Source organism: Mustela erminea, chromosome 14, assembly GCF_009829155.1.
Source record: "Mustela erminea isolate mMusErm1 chromosome 14, mMusErm1.Pri, whole genome shotgun sequence".
Taxonomy (NCBI): Eukaryota; Metazoa; Chordata; class Mammalia; order Carnivora; family Mustelidae; genus Mustela; species Mustela erminea.
In genome coordinates, this window is record NC_045627.1 from 32,994,779 (window position 1) to 33,011,351 (window position 16,573).

The 16,573-nt window shown below is 36.3% G+C and overlaps 1 protein-coding gene across 3 annotated transcripts in view; it reads right to left on the reverse strand.

Annotated features, from left to right (window-relative positions):
* Positions 1 to 16,573, reverse strand: part of CTNNA3 (catenin alpha 3) — a 1,797,739-nt gene that overhangs the window by 323,327 nt on the left and 1,457,839 nt on the right. The gene's annotated exons all lie outside the window — the stretch shown is intronic.

Below are 16,573 nucleotides of genomic sequence, written 5' to 3' on the forward strand. Positions count from 1 at the left end.
CTTGTGACCTCTCTTTCTCTCTGTCAAATAAATAAATAAAAACTTAAATAATAAAAAAAAAAGACAAGACAATCCAACAAGAGGATATAACATTTGTAAATATCTATGCACCAACATAGAAACATCTAAAAATATAAAGCAAATATAAACAAGCTTAAGAGAAACATTGACAGCAATTCATTAATGTTAGGGACTTTAATAGCCCCACTTACATCAATAGACAAATCATCCAGACCAAAAAATCTATTAAAAAAAAAAAAAAACACTTTAAAAAACACATTAGACCAGGTGACCTAATAGATGTATACAGAACATTCCATCCAGTGGTAGGACATATATATTATTCTGGTGTGCACATGGAATGATGGATCACATGATAGGCAACAAAACAGGTTTCAATAAAATTAAGAAGAATTAGGGGAGAGGAACAAGATGATGGAGGAGCAGGAGATCAAAATATCATCAGATCCCAGGAATTCAGCTAGTTATCAAACCATTCTGAACATCTATAAACTCAACAGGAGATAGAAGAGAAGAAGAGCAGCAATTCTAAGTAGAGAAAATTGACGACTTTCCAGAAAATAGAACTTGCAGAGAAGTGAATCTGAGGTGACAGGAAGATAGACCATGGGGGGAAGGGGTGGCTCCTGGCAAGTAAGAGAGTGGCAGAGCACAAAATAGGAACTTTTAGAAGTCTGTTCCACTGAGGGATGTCACTCCAGAGGCTAAGCAAGGAGTGGAGCCCTTGCAGGCATGATGTGGTCTCAGGACCCACAGGGATACAAAAAGAAAAGGGGTGCCTGAGTGTGGCAGAGCTGCCAGGTATCAGGGAGGGGAAGCCAGCTACAGAGCCAAGAAGTGGGTAGTCAGCTCGGGGTTACCTTAAACCATTATTCAAGGCACAATGGGGCCCCTGCTCTTTTGAGCAGGGACCCCACAAGTGGCAGATCCAGAATGACTCCCCTTTTTCTCCTCCAGGAGGTATGGCACGGGAGCACAGGGCAGGAATCTGCTGGGTTTGGAGACTCCAAATGGACTATGCATGAGAGAAATGCTGGGTCATAGGCCAGGTGAGCACAGAGTGTGGCTGGAGACCAGAGAGATGGGACAGATTGACTGCCTTTCTCTGAGGGTGCACTGTGGAGTGCGGCACCAAGCTCTCAGCTCCTTCCAAGGAGATGGGAGGCAGCCATTTTCATTCTCCTCCAAAGCTATATAGAAAGCATTCAGGGAACAAAAGCTCCCAAGAGCAAAACCAAGCAGATTACATAGCCTGGCCCCTGGCAAGGGTAATGCAATTCTGCCTGGCATGTTAAAACATCTGAGAATCATGGCAAAGGGCCCTTCCCCTGGAAGATTAACAACAACATCCAGCCAAGATCAAGTTCACCAATCAATGAGAACTGCAGAATTCCAGAGCTAGGGGAAAGCAACACAGAATTCATGGCTTTTTTCCCCTTTAGTATTTCAAAGTTAAATTTTTTTAATTCTATTTTTTTTCTTTTCTTTTTTTTAATTTTTATTTTTTATAAACATATGTTTTTATCCCCAGGGGTACAGGTCTGTGAATCACCAGGTTTACACACTTCACAGCACTCACCAAAGCACATACCCTCCCCAGTGTCCATAATCCCACCCCCTTCTCCCAAACCCCCTCCCCCCAGCAAACCCTCAGTTTTGTTTTGTGAGATTAAGAGTCACTTATGGTTTGTCTCCCTCCCAATCCCACCTTGTTTCTTATTCTATTTTTAAAATTTTTCCTCTTTCCTATTTTAACATTTTTAACTATTTTACCTTATCAATACCTTTTAAAAAATCTTTTTAGGGGCACCCAGGTGGCTCAGTTGGTTAAGCGGCTGCCTTTGGCTCAGGTCATGATTCCAGGGTCCTGGGATAGAGCCCCACATCGGACTCCCTGCTCAGCAGAGAGCCTGCTTCTCTCTCTCTCCCCCCTCTCCCTGCCACTCTGCTTACTTGTACGCTCTCTCTAGCTCTCTGTCAAATAAACAAATAAAATATTTTTAAAAACTTAAAAAAAATCTTGTGCTTTGGTGAGTGCTGTGAAGTGTGTAAACCTGGTGATTCACAGACCTGTACCCCTGGGGATAAAAATATATGTTTATAAAAAATAAAAAATAAATTAAAAAAAAAGAAAAAAAAACTTAAAAAAATCTTTTTTTAAAATTTCATCCTTATATTTTTATCCCTTCGTTGTTTTCAACCTTTTTTTATACATATAGTTTTTTTTTCTTTAAAATTTTGGGATACAATTTATTCTAATAGATCAAAATATAACCTAATATAAAAATAAATCTAGCACATGGCTTTGTTCTAGTCTCCAGCCTGATCACATTCTTTACCCTTTTTTTTTTCTTTTTTCAACCAACTTCTTATCTTAATCAATTCCCTTTTAGAATCCTTTTTAATTTTTATCTTCGCAGTCATATCTCATCCCTTCATCATGTTTACCCTTACTTGTGTGTGTGTGTGTGTGTGTGTGTGTGTATATCTTTTTCTTTCTTTCTTTAAAATTTTGCAAGTAGTTTCTTATAACAGACCAAAATACACCCAAAACTGAGTGTGTGGCTCTGTTCTATTCACCAGTCTAATATATATATATATATATTTTTTTTTTTCTTTTCTCCCCCCCACCATTTCCTTATCTTCTTGTTTTTGGGCTTCTTCTGATTTGTTTAGTGTATATTTTTCTTGGGTTATTGCTACCCTATTAGCATTTTGTTTTCTCATTCATCTATTCTTATCTGGATAAAATGACAGGGTAGAAAAACTTACCACAAAAAGAACAAGAGGCAATACTGATGGCTAGAGACCTAATCATATGGACATTAGTAATATCTCAAACTTAGAGTTCAGAATGAAAACTCTCAAGGTGTTACCTGGGCTTGAAAAAGGCATGGAAGATATTAGAGAAATCCTGTCTGGAGAAATAAAAGTCATTTCTGGAGAAATAAAAGAACTAAAATCTAACCAAGCTGAAATTAAAAAAAAGCTATTAATGAGGTACCATCAAAATTGGAGGCTCTTACTGCTAGGATAAATGAGGCAGAAGAGAGAATAGTGATATAGAAGACCAATTGACAAGAATTAAGAAGCTGAGCAAAAGAGATACAAACAACTACTAGACCATGAGGGCACAATTTGAGAAATAAATGATACCATAAGATTAACAATATTAGAATACTGAGATCCCAGAAGAAGAGAAAAGACAGAGATGGCAGGAGGCATACTGGAACAAATTATACTAGAGAATTCCCTAATTTGGCAAAGGGAACAAGCATCAAAATTCAGGAGGCACAGAGAACCCCATTCAAAGTTAACAAAAATAAGTCCACACCCCATATCTAAAAGTAAAACTTGCAAGTCTTAGTGACAAAGAGAAAATCCTGAAAGTACCTTGGGAAGAAATGGTAGAAATATTAGACAGGCAGCAGACTTATCCACAGAGACCTGGCAGGCCAGAAAGGACTGGCATGATATATTCAGAGCATTAACAAGAAAAATATGCAGCCAAGAATACTCTATCCAGCTAGACTGTCACTGAAAATAGGAGAGATTAAAAGCTTCCAAGACAAACAAAAACTAAAAGAATTTGCAAATACCAAACCATCCCTAGAGGAAATATTAAAAGGAGTCTTCTAAGCAAAGAGAGAGCCTAAAAGTAGTAGACCAGAAAGGAACAGAAACAATATACAATAACAGTCCCCTTACAGGTGATGCAATGGCACTAAATATTTTTCAATAGTAACCCTGAATGTAAATGGCTAAATGCCCCAATCAAAAGACACAGGATATCAGAATGGATTAAAAAAAAAAGGCCCATTGATATGCTGTCTATAGAAATTCATTCTCCAGATTTAAAGTGAGGGGGTGGAAAACAATTTACCATGCTAAAGGACAACAAAAGAAAACTGGGTGGCAATCCTTATATCAGATAAATTAGATTTTTAAGCCAAAGACTATAACAAGAGATGAGGAACTATATTATATCATATTTAAAGGGTCTGTCCAACAAGAACATCTAAAAATTTTAAATATCTATGCCCATAATATGGGAGCAGTCAATTATATAAACCAATTAATAATAAAATCAAAGAAGCACATCACAATAATACAATAACAGTAGGAGACTTTAACACGCCCCCTTATTGAAATGGAAAGATCATCTAAGCAAAAGATCAACAAAGAAATAAGGCTTTAAATGACACACTGGACAAGATGGACATCATGGATATATTTAGAACATTCTATCCCAAAACAACAGAACAAACATTTGTTTCCAGTGCACATGGAACATTCTCCAGAATAGATCACATCCTGGGTCACAAATCAGGTCTTAACTGGTACCAAAAGATTCGGATCATTCCCTGCAAATTTTCAGACCACAATAATCTGAAAGTAGAACTCAATCACAAGAGGAAAGTTGGAAAGAGTTCAAATACAGGGAGGCTAAAGAGCATCCTACTAAACAATAAATGCATCAACCAGAAGATTAAAGAAGAGCTTTAAAAAATCATGGAAACAAATTAAAATGAAAATACAACTGTTCAAAAGCTTTAGGACACAGCAAAGGTGGTCCTGAGAGGAAACTCAAGAAACAAGAAAGGTCTCAAGTATATAACTTAACCCTATACCTAAAAGAGCTGCAGAAAGAAAAGCAAAGAAAGCCTAAACCCAGCAAGAGAAGAGAAATAATAAAGATCAGAGCAGAAATAAATGAAATAGAAACCAAAACAACAGTAGAACAAATCAACAAAACTAGGAGCTGGTTCTTTGAAAGAATTAATAAGATTGATAAACCCCTAGCCAGACTTATCAAAAAGAAAAGAGAAAGGACCCAAATTAATAAAATCATGAATGAAAGAGGAAAGATCACAACCAACATAAAATACAAACAATTTTATGAACATACTATGAGCAACCATAGGAAAACAAATTTGACAATCTGGACGAAATGGATGCATTTCTAGAGATATATAAACAAGCAAAACTGAACCAGGAAGAAGTAGAAAACCAGAGCAGACCCATGAACAGTAAGGAGATTGAAGCAATCAACAAAAATCTCCCAAAAAACAAGAGCCCAGGGCCAGACCAGCTTCCCAGGGGAATTCTATCAAACATTTAAAGAAGAATTAATACCTATTCTCCTGAAACTGTTCCAAAAAATAGAAATGGAAGGAAAACTTCCAAACTCATTTTATGAGGCCAGTATTACCTTGAGTCCAAAACCAGACAAAGACACCATCAAAAAGGAGAATTATGGACCAATAATACCCTTGATGAACAAGGATGCAAAAATCTCACCAAATTAGCCAATAAGATTCAACACTACATTAAAGGATTATTCACCATGACCAGAGGGATTTATTCCTAGGCTGCAAGGTTCATTCAACATCTGAAAATCAAGGAATGTGATACAATACATTAATAAAAGAAAGAACAAGAACCATATAATATTCTCAATGGATGCTGAAAAAGCATTTGACAAAGTACAGCATCCTCTCTTGATCAAAACTCTTCACAGATCAGCATAGAAGGTACATACCTCAGTATCATCAAAGCCATTTATGAAATCCTACAGCAAATCATTATCAATGGGGACAAACTGAGAGCTTTTCCCCTAAGGTCAGGAACACGGCAGGGATGTCCACTATTATCACTGCTATTCAACATAGTACTAGAATTCCTAGCCTCAGCAATCAGACAACAAAAAGAAATATAAATCATCCAAATCAGCAAAGAAAAAGTCAAACTCTAATTATTTGCAGATGATATGATACTTTCAGTGGAAAACCCAAAAGATTGCACTCCAAAACTGCTAGAACTCATACAGGAATTCAGTAGAGTGTCAGGATATAAAATCAATACTTAGAAATCAGTTCCATTCTATACACCCAAAAGCAAGACAGAAGAAAGAGAAATTGAGGAGTTGATCCCATTTACAATTGCACTCAAAATCATAGATACCTAGGAATAAACCTAACCAAAGAGGCAAAGAATCTGTACTCATAAAACTATAAAGTACTCATGAAAGAAATTGAGGAAGACACAAAGAAACGGAAAAACGTTCAATGCTCATGGGATGGAAGAACAAATATTGTGAAAATTTTTATGCTACCTAAAGCAATCTACACATTTAATGCAATCTCTATCAAAATACTTTTTTTTTTTTCAAAGAACTGGAACAAATAATCCTAAAATTTTTTTAATATGATTTTTTTTTTTATTTCCAGCATAACAGTATTCATTATTTTTGCACCACACCCCGTGCTCCATGCAATCCGTGCCCTCTATAATACCCACCACCTGGTATAAATAATCCTAAAATTTATATGGAACCAGAGAAGACCCTGAATAGCCAGGGGAATATTGAAAAAGAAAGCCATAGTTGGTGGCATCACAATTCTAGACTTCAAGCTCTGTTACAAAGCTTTAATCAAGATAGTATGGTACTGGCATCAAAACAGGCATATAGATCAATGGAAGAGAAGAGAAAGCCCATAAATGGATGCTCAACTCTATGGTTAATTAATCTTTGACAAAGCAGGAGAGAAAGTAGAGTGGAAAAAAAGACCGTCTCTTAACAAATGGTGTTGGGAAAATTGGACAGCCACATGCAGAAGAATGAAACTGGACCATTTCTGTACATCAAACACAAAAATAGACTCAAAATCGAGCAAAGACCTCAATGTGAGAGGGGAATCCATCAAAATCCTTGAGGAGAACACGGGCAGCAACCTCTTCCACCTCAGCTGCAGCAACTTTTTCCTAGAAACATCACCAAAGCCAAGGGAAGCAAGGGCAAAAATGAACTATTGGGACTTCATCAAGATCAAAATCTTTTGCACAGCAAAGGAAACAGTTAATAAAACCCAAAGTCAACTGACAGAATAGGAGAAGATATTCTAAATCACCTTTCAGATAAAGAGCTAGTATCCAAAATCTATAAAGAACTTATCAAACTCAATGTGAAAAGAATAAATAATCCAATCTAGAAATAGGCAGAAGCCATGAACAGACATTTCTGCAAAGAAAACATCCAAGTGGCCAACAGACTCAGGACAAAGTGTTCCACATCACTCAGCATCAGAGAAATACAAATCAAAACCACAATAAGATAATACCTCACACCAGTCAGAATGGCTAAAATAACAAGTCAGGAAACAACAGACATTGGTGAGGATACAGAGAAAGGGAAACCCTCCTACACTGTTGGTGGGAATGCATGCTGGTGCAGCCACTCTGGAAAACAGTATGGAGGTTCCTCATAAAGTTGAAGATAGAGCTACCTTATGACCCAGAATCCCACTACTCGGTATTTACCATAAAGATACAAATGTAGTGATTGGAAGGGGCAATGTCCACAATAGCCAAACTATGGAAAGAACCTAGATGTCCATCAACAGATGAATGGATAAAGAAGATGGAAAGATTATATATATATATGTATATATGTAACGGAATACTATGCAGTTATCCAAAGAAATGAGATCTTGCAATTTGTAATGACGTGGATAGAACTGAAGGGTATTAAGCTAAGCGAAATAAGTCAATCAGAGAAAGACAATTATTATATGATCTCTCTGATATGAGGAATTTGAGAGGTAGGGCAGGGGGTCATGGGGGGTAGGAAGGGAAAAAAAAACACAAGAAGGGATCAGGAGGGAGACAAACCACAAGGGACTCTAAAACTCATGAAAAAAAAACTGAGGGTTGCTGGGGGGTGCGGGGGTAGGTATAGGCTGCCTGGGTAATGGACTTTGGGGAGGTTATGTGCTGTGGTGAGTGCTATGAAATGTGTAAGCATGATGATTCATAGACCTGTACCCCTGGGGCAAACAATACATTATATGTTAATCAAAAAGAAAATGTAAGAAGAATGAAATCATGTCAATCATCTTTTCTGACATCATGATATGAAACTAGAAATCAATTATAAGAGGAAAACTGGAAAAATCATAAATATATAGATATTAACCAACATGTTAAAAAAAACAACTAATGAATTAATGAAGAAATCAAAGGGAAATTTAACACAATACATTGAGTTTATGAAATAGAAAAGAAATCCAAAATCTATGGGACACATCACATTAATAAAAATCATTATCATCTCCACTGATACACAAAAAGATTTTGAAAAAATTCAGCATTTATTTATCATAAAACCTTCCACAAAATGGGTACAGACAGAACATATATCAATATAATAAAGGCCAGGTATGAAAACCTTATACTCAATGACAAAAACATCATACATCATACTCAATGACGAAAAGCTGAAGATCAATAAAAAGACATGGATGCCTACTCTCAGCACTTTTACTAGACATATTATTCAAAATCCTAGCACAATAATCAGACAAGAAATAAAAGGCACCCAAAATAGTAAGGAAGAAGTAAACTGTCACCCTTTGTAGATGGCATGATGTCATATATAGAATATCCTAGTCTCCACCAAAAACTGTTAAAAACAAATTAATGAATTCTGTCACATTGTAGGACACAAAATCAAGGATACAAAGCCAATACACAAAAATCTGTTGCATTTCTACATATTAATAATGAACTATCAGAAAGAAAAATTCAGTAAACAATCCCATTTATAATTGCCCTACAAAGAATAAAATACCTAGGAATAAATTTAACCAGGGACATGAAAGACTTGTATGCTGAAAACTACAAGACACTGATGAAAGAAATTTAAGATGACACAAAAAAATAGAAATATAATCCAAACTCATGGATTATAAAAATTAGTATTTTTAAATGCCTATATTTCCCAAAGCAATCCATAGATACATGAAATTCCTATCAAAATTTTAGTGACATTTTTCATGAACTAGAACAAAAAATTCTAAAATTAGGAACCACAAAATACCCTTAATGGCCAAATGATCTTGAGAAAAAAGAATAAAGCTGAGGGTTTCATAGTCCATGACTTCAAACTACATAGTTTGATTATAACTACACAGTTATAATCATCAATGTAATAACCTATTTAGCCAGAGCACTTCCATATGGTTAAATAATAATTTATTATTATTTTGTAATCCTGCCCCTGCCCCCCTTCCCCCAGGGGACTTACTTAAAAACAAGTCCCTGAAACCAGTCCCGGGTAACAAAGCCCAAATACAAGGGTGGGTCAGGCCAGGTGGAGACATCTGATCAGTGGTGGGGGGTGCATACTGTCTCCTTAGTTACCAAGGAATATGGGCCCTGCCCTTTGGGCACCTTTTGGGCACCAGTTCTGACCAAGGTTATAGGCTGGTTCAAATATCTACTAGGGTAAATTGTAATTCAATTGGTCACTTATATGTGACCTAACATGACTGTGCAGCTTTCTCTGTGTGTTACAATTTCATTGGCCACCTGTGCAGGGCCAGGCCCAACCACATGGCCTTTGTCCTTAAAAGCTAGTCTGTGAAGTAGAGAGAGGTCGCCCTCTCTGTAAGAGGCATGGCCCCAAACGTTCAGTCTGATTCTTGATGCTTGGCGTGGAATAAAGCTTTGCTTGATCTTTGCTTTGTATCAGTCTCGCTCCTTTAATCACGGACCCATTATTGGGGGACCTAACAATCAAAACAGTACGGTACTGGCCTAAAACAGACACACAGATCAATGGAACAGAACAGAGAGCCCAGAAATAAACTCACACATACATGGCCAATTAATTGCCAATTATAAATTAATTTACAACAAAGAAGCCAAGAATACAAAATGGGAAGATGACAATTTTTTAATAAATGATTCTGGGAAAACTGGACAGCTATATGCAAAAGAATGGAACTAGACCACTCTCTTACACCATTTACAAAGTTTATTCAAAATGGATTCAAGATTTGAATGTAAGGCCTGAAACCATAAAACTCCCAAACAAAATATAAGCAGAACAGAAGTCATCAGAATTCCCTAAAATGGAGGTAGAGTAGGAGGACCCTAGGCTTATCTTGTCCCACAAACACAACTAGATAACTATCAAGTCATCGTAAATAACCCAGAAATTTGCCTGAAGACTGATGGAAAAAAATTCCACAACTAAAGGGAGAGAAGAGACCACACTGAAGAAGGTAGAAGTAGAAGTATGGAGACATGGTTCAGGGGAAAAATGGATTATGGCTGCTCCAGAGGGTAGGGAGTCCTGGTCCCATGGAGAAGGGTGAAAGAGAGAGGAACACAGGGAAACACACAAGGAGAATGTTTCCCTAAAGCCACTGGCTTGGAAAAGCAGAAGGGCTGAATTTCTTAGGTTCTTGTAGTCACCAGAGCTTCAAGTCTAAAGTTTTAATGGTCAGCAGGCTTGGCTGGGATAGAGACCTGAGAGCACTCCCCTAATCCTGGAGAAAAGGCAGGCAAACAATCCCAGGTCAGAGAGTAAGGAAACAGTGATTTGAAGAATGCTTGGAGCACACAGTGGGGAGATTATTCACTCAAGAGTGTCTGGGAGTGGGAGCAATTCACAGAGATGCCTTTCTGGGAACAGGGGTGTTGGCCAGGGCCATTTCCCTCCCCCACCTGTCAGCATTAACACAGAGCTACCAACAGGAGGCAGAGCAGTGCCAGCACTGGCTGCCTAACTTGGGACTGCTCTTCTCAGTCAAGCTTACCTCAGTCTCAAGGCAGTGGGCCCTCTCTCAGAAGACCAGCACAACTTCCTGCCCACACCATGTCCCCCAAACGGAATTCTGCAGGGTCTCAGTTCTGATGGAGTTGGTATCAGGTATTATTTCACAAACAGACCAGAGCACAACCAGTTAAAATTTACTGTATTTAGGCCAGAGACCAAACACTGCCCTGAGTAGGCAAGTAGAGCCTCTGCAGATGATAGGCCTGAAGCATAATGTAAACAAAATACAATAGCTGAGCTCACCCAGGACACACCAAGACACTCCGCAAAGCTCCAGACCATGGGTGCTACATGACCACTTCTTCAGAAGGCTTTTACTAGTAGGAGACATAACTGGCTTTTCTAACACAGAGAAGAAGGCAGGTTCTTAGACAAAATGCCAAGATGGAGGACTTTATCCCAAATGAAAGAACAAGATAAAACTGGGTATCTAAGTGAAACAGATAGAAGTTAGAAAACTGATGGAGAATTCAAAGTCTTAAGGATGTAAGGATGCTCACTGGGCTTGAGGAAAGAATAGAAGACATCAGTAAGACCCTTACAACAGAGATTTGAAAAGTTAAAAAAAAAAAAGAATCAGAGAAAAAGAATGCAATAAATAAGATTGGAAACAGGCTTGATGCAAAGAGCAGCAGGCTGGAAAAAGCAGAGGAATGAATTAGTGACATAGAAAAGAAATCATGAAAAATAATGAAGCTGAGAAAAAGAGAGAAAGAAGAATTATGTAACATGAGAATAGACTTAGGGAACTCTGTGACTCCATCAAACATAATAACATTCACATTATAGGAGTCCCACAAGAAGGGAAAGTAACAGGGACAGAAAGTTTATTTGAGGAGATTATAGCTGAAATTATAACTCCTTAATCTGGGAAAGGAAAGAGACATCCAAATCCAGGAGGCATAGAGAACTCACATCAAAATCAACAAAAGCAGACTAACACCAGAACATATTGTGATGAAATTTGCAAAATACAGTGATAAAGAAAAAAAAATCTTAAAAGCAGCAAGAAAAAAGAAGTCCTTAAATTACAAGGAAAGAATTCACTTCTTTCCTTGTAATTTAAGGACTTCTTTTTTCTGGAAATAAAAAAATAAAAAAAAAAAAAAATTACAAGGAAAGACCCATAAAGGTAGCTGGAGATTTCTCAACAGAAATTTAGCAAGCTAGAAGAGAGTGGCATGATATATTCAAAGTGCTAAATGTGAAAAATCTGCAGCCAAAAATACCCTATCCAGCATGGCAATCATTCAGAACAAGAGAGATTAAGACTATCCCAGACAAACAAAAACTGAAGGAGTTCAGACCACTAAAACAGCCCTGTAAGAAAAATTAAAGGGACTCTCTGAGTGCAAAGAAGAGACCAAAAGTGATAAAGAGAAGAAAGGAACAGAGAAAATCTCTAGAAACATTGACAAAACAAGTAGATAAATGGTATAAGCACATATCTATCAATAACTATGTATGTAAATGACTAAATGTTGTATGTAATTTTTTTTTTACATTTTATTTTATCTTATTTTTTTTACATTTTACAATTTGTATGTAAATGGACTAAATGCTCCAATCAAAAGACATGGAGTGTCAGAATGGATTAAAAATCCAAGACCCAGCAGACAGCCTTTCTTCTGCTGTCCTGCCTGCCACTCCCTTGCCATGTATTCAATAAACTATCTCCTTAAACAAAAACAAAAACAAGGCACATCTATATGCTGCTTATCAGAGACTCATTTTGGACCAAAAGAAATCTGTGAATTGAAAGTGAAGGAGTGGAGCAATATTTATCATGAAAATGGATGTCAAAAAAGAAAAGAAAAGAAAAGAAACAAGAAAGAACAACAATACTTACATTGGACTAACTAGACCTTTTTGTTCTTGCATTGTTTATATACTGCTTTCGTAACCAGGTAGCACCGACCTCATAGAATGACCTTAAATATGTTCCCTCTATTCCACTACTGCAAGATTTTGATGAAGATGGTCATTAATTATTTTTTTAAAGATTTTATTTTATTTATTTATTTGACAGACAGAGATCACAAGTAGGCAGAGAGGCAGGCAGAGAGAGAGGGAAGCAAGTGCCTCGCTGAACAGAGAGCCCAATGCAGGGCTCCATCCCAGGACCCTGGGATCAGGATTAAGAGGCTTAATCCACTGAGCCACCCAGGCGCCCCTAATTATTTAAATATTGGTAGAATTCACCAATGAAATGATGTGGCTTTGGGATTTTCTGTCCGGGGAGAGATTTTTATTCCAAATTCAACTTTTATTCTTGTTATTGGTCCAAGAAGATTTCCTATTTCTTAGATTCAGGTTTTGGGATTCAATATTTGTAATGTAAAATTTGAGGAAATATCTTTTTTCCTTTTTTTCTAAGTTGACCTGATTTGTTAGTATATAATTGTTTATAGTAATTATTATCACACTATATATTTCTATGGTTTTCTATTGTATTGCTTTCTCTTCCAACTCTCATTTTGGTTTTTGAGTTTTCCCTCTTTTTTTCCCCCCTTGGTTAATGTAGTTAAAGCATTGCAAATGTTTATATTTTTGGAAAAAACTGGTCATTACTCTCAATGTTATGCTATTCTTTATCCTGGTTTCTATTTGTTTCTGACTTTTCTCAGTTCTTTTCGTCCTCTACTAAATTTCACCTAATTTTTCTTCTTTTTCTAGTTACTTGTGGTGTAATATTATTTGAACTCTTTTTTCTTAAGCATTTATGGCATAAATTTCACTCTAATATCCACTTTTACTGTATCACATAGGTTTTAGAATATTGTATTTTTTTTTTAAGATTTATTTATTTATTTGACAGACAGAAATCACAAGGAGGCAGAGAGGCAGGCAGAGACAGAGAAGGAAGCAGGCTCCCGGCTAAGCAGAGAGCCTGATGCGGGGCTCGATCCCAGGACCCTGGGATCATGACCTGAGCCAAAGGCAAAGGCTTTAACCCACTGAGCCACCCAGGCGCCCCAATATTGTGTTTTCTTTTTCTTTTGTTTGGGTAATATTTTCATTTGCCTTTCAATTTATTTGACCCAGTGCTTGTGCAGTAGTGTGTTATCTAATATTTACATACTAAATATTTAATATTTACCAAAAAAAAAAAAAAAAGAAGAAGAAAGAAAGAAAGAAAACAGACAGTAAGCTCCTTGAAAATGGGTTTTGCATTGAATTTTTGAATGTGACTCAAAAAGCAAAACCAACAAAAGAAAAAATAAACAAGGAAGACTATGTAAAACTACAAAGCTTCTGCATAGCGAAATTAATCAACAAAATGAAAAAGGAATCTACTAAATTAGAGAAAATATTTGCAAATGATATATCTGATAAGGGATTAATATCCAAACAGTATGAAAAACTCATGCAACTTAACACCCCCCCAAAAAAACTTTATTTAAAAATGGGCATTTACCTAAAGAAAATGAGAACACTAATTTGAAAAGATATATGCACCCTTATGTTCATTGCAGTATTAGTTAGATATAACTAATAGCTAAAATATGAAAGCAACTTAATTGTCCACTGATAGATGATAGATAAAGAAAATGTAAAATGTGAAAATGAAATATTACTCAGACATAAAAAAGAATGAAACATTGTCATTCCCAACAACATAGACAGGACTGGAGAGTATTATGCTAAGTGAATGAGTAAGAGAAAGACAAATACTTTACCATTTCACTTACATGTGGAAAACAAAACACATGAATGAACAAAGCAAAATAAAACCCATAGATACAGAGAATGGATTGCTGGTTATCAGAGGGGAAGGTGATTGATGGGTGGGTGAAAAGGGTGAAGGTCAATTGTATTATGATTAATGGTAACTAGACATTTTAGTGTATACAAATATTAAATTATTATGTTGTATATCTGAAACTAATATATACCAAATTTACCTCAGTAATAAAACAAATAAACAAAAACAGTATGATACTGGCATAAAAAAAACATATAGACCAATGGAATGGAACAGAGACCCAGAAATCTATGCATCTCCAGTTAACTGATCTTTGACAAAGGTGTCAAAAACACTCAATGAGGCATGGGTACTCTCGTCAACAAATGGTGCTGGGATAACTGGATGTCCAAAAGCAAAAAGATGGAATTGGACCCTATCTCACACTGCACACAGAAATCAACATGAATTAAAAATTTTAAGACCTGAAAACATAAAATTATTAGAAGAAAACAGGGAAACAACTCCCTGACATTGGTCTTGGCAGTGGTTTTGGATATAACACTAAAACATGGGTAATAAAAGTGAAAATAGACATGTGAGATTACATTAAACTAATACAAAACAGAATAAAACTACACAGACAGGAAACAATCAGCAAGGTGGAAAGAACCTGTGGTATGGGGGAAAATATTTGCAGACCATACATCTGATAAAGTGTTTATATCCAAAGTATATAAAAAATTTATACAACCCAATTGTAAGAAATTAATCTAAGCTGAATAACATTTTTTCCAGGGAAAACATTCAGATAGCTGACAGGCATATGAAAATGTGCTCAACATCATTAAGTATCAGGAAAATACAAATCATACACCTCATACTTGTTAGTATGTTTAATGTAAAAAAGACAAAAGATAACCAGTGTTAGTGAGGATGAAGAGAAAAGGAAACTCTCACATTGTTAGAAAAATGCCCATTGATACAGCCACTATGGAAAATAGTATGCATATAAATACAGCATAATCACACTCATATGTAGAATTTAAGTTGAATCCACAGAAGCAAAGAGTAGAATGGTAGTTGCCAATGGCTGGGAAGTAGGGGAAATGAAGAGATGTTGGCCAAAGGGTACAAGTTTCAGTTATGCAGGATGAATAAGTTCCAGTGTATGGTATAATAACTACAGTTAATATTATGACAATGTATAGTAGTATTAGAAATAGAAATTTGCGAGGCGCCTGGGTGGCTCAATGGGTTAAAGCCTCTGCCTTTAGCTCAGGCCATGATCCCAGGGTCCTGGTATCAAGCCCCACATCGGGCTCTCTGCTCGGCAGGGAGCCTGCTTCCTCCTCTCTCCCTGCCTGCCTCTCTGCCTACTTGTGATCTCTGTCAAATTTAAAAAAGAAAAAAAAAAGAAATAGAAATTTGTTGAAAGTAGATTTTTTGTGTTCTCACTACCAAAAAGAAAAGAAAAATGTAGCCATGTGAGGTGACAAATATGTTATTTATCTTGATTGTGGTAATCTTTTCACAATTATATGTATATCAAAACATTTTGCTGTACTCTGAAACATATATAATTATATATATATGTATATATATAAAATAACATATAAATTTTTATTTCTAAAGCCAGCAAAATTTAAAAAACACAAAAAAATAAAGAAATAATAATTTTACATGCAAAATGTTTCTAAAATAACACAACATTGAATGAGTCTAAGGATGACGCATCTATCCAGAAAGTCAATCCAAGGATTGCCTTTTTTTTTTTCTTTTTATAAGATCTCAAGACACTCTCAAAAATTTCTCTAAGTTTACTTTTAAGGTTAACAATAGTAATTATTAACTCTTCACTATATTCAAGGCACTTTTCTAAGTGTCAGCTGTGATTTAAAGCCTAAAACAACCCCTTTATTAACCTGTTAAAACTTCGTTGAATGGTTTAGACAAAGAAGAGTCAGGAATCTTGTCCCCAGTAATTGTGCTAATATATAGCAGGATAGAGATTCGCACGCATACTGCTGGTATGTAGAATCTACACTTCTACCTACTCTACTATATTATATTGAGGAAGCCTCTGCCCGTGTGACTACTGTTTTGAGAGTGAAGATGTAGAACATCTCTATCATCACAGAAACTTCTTTTGGATAATTATTTTTTTAAGAGTTATTTGTTTTTTAGAGAGAAAGTGGGGGGAGCAGTGAAGGAAGAAAGGGAGAGACACTTCAGCACACTGC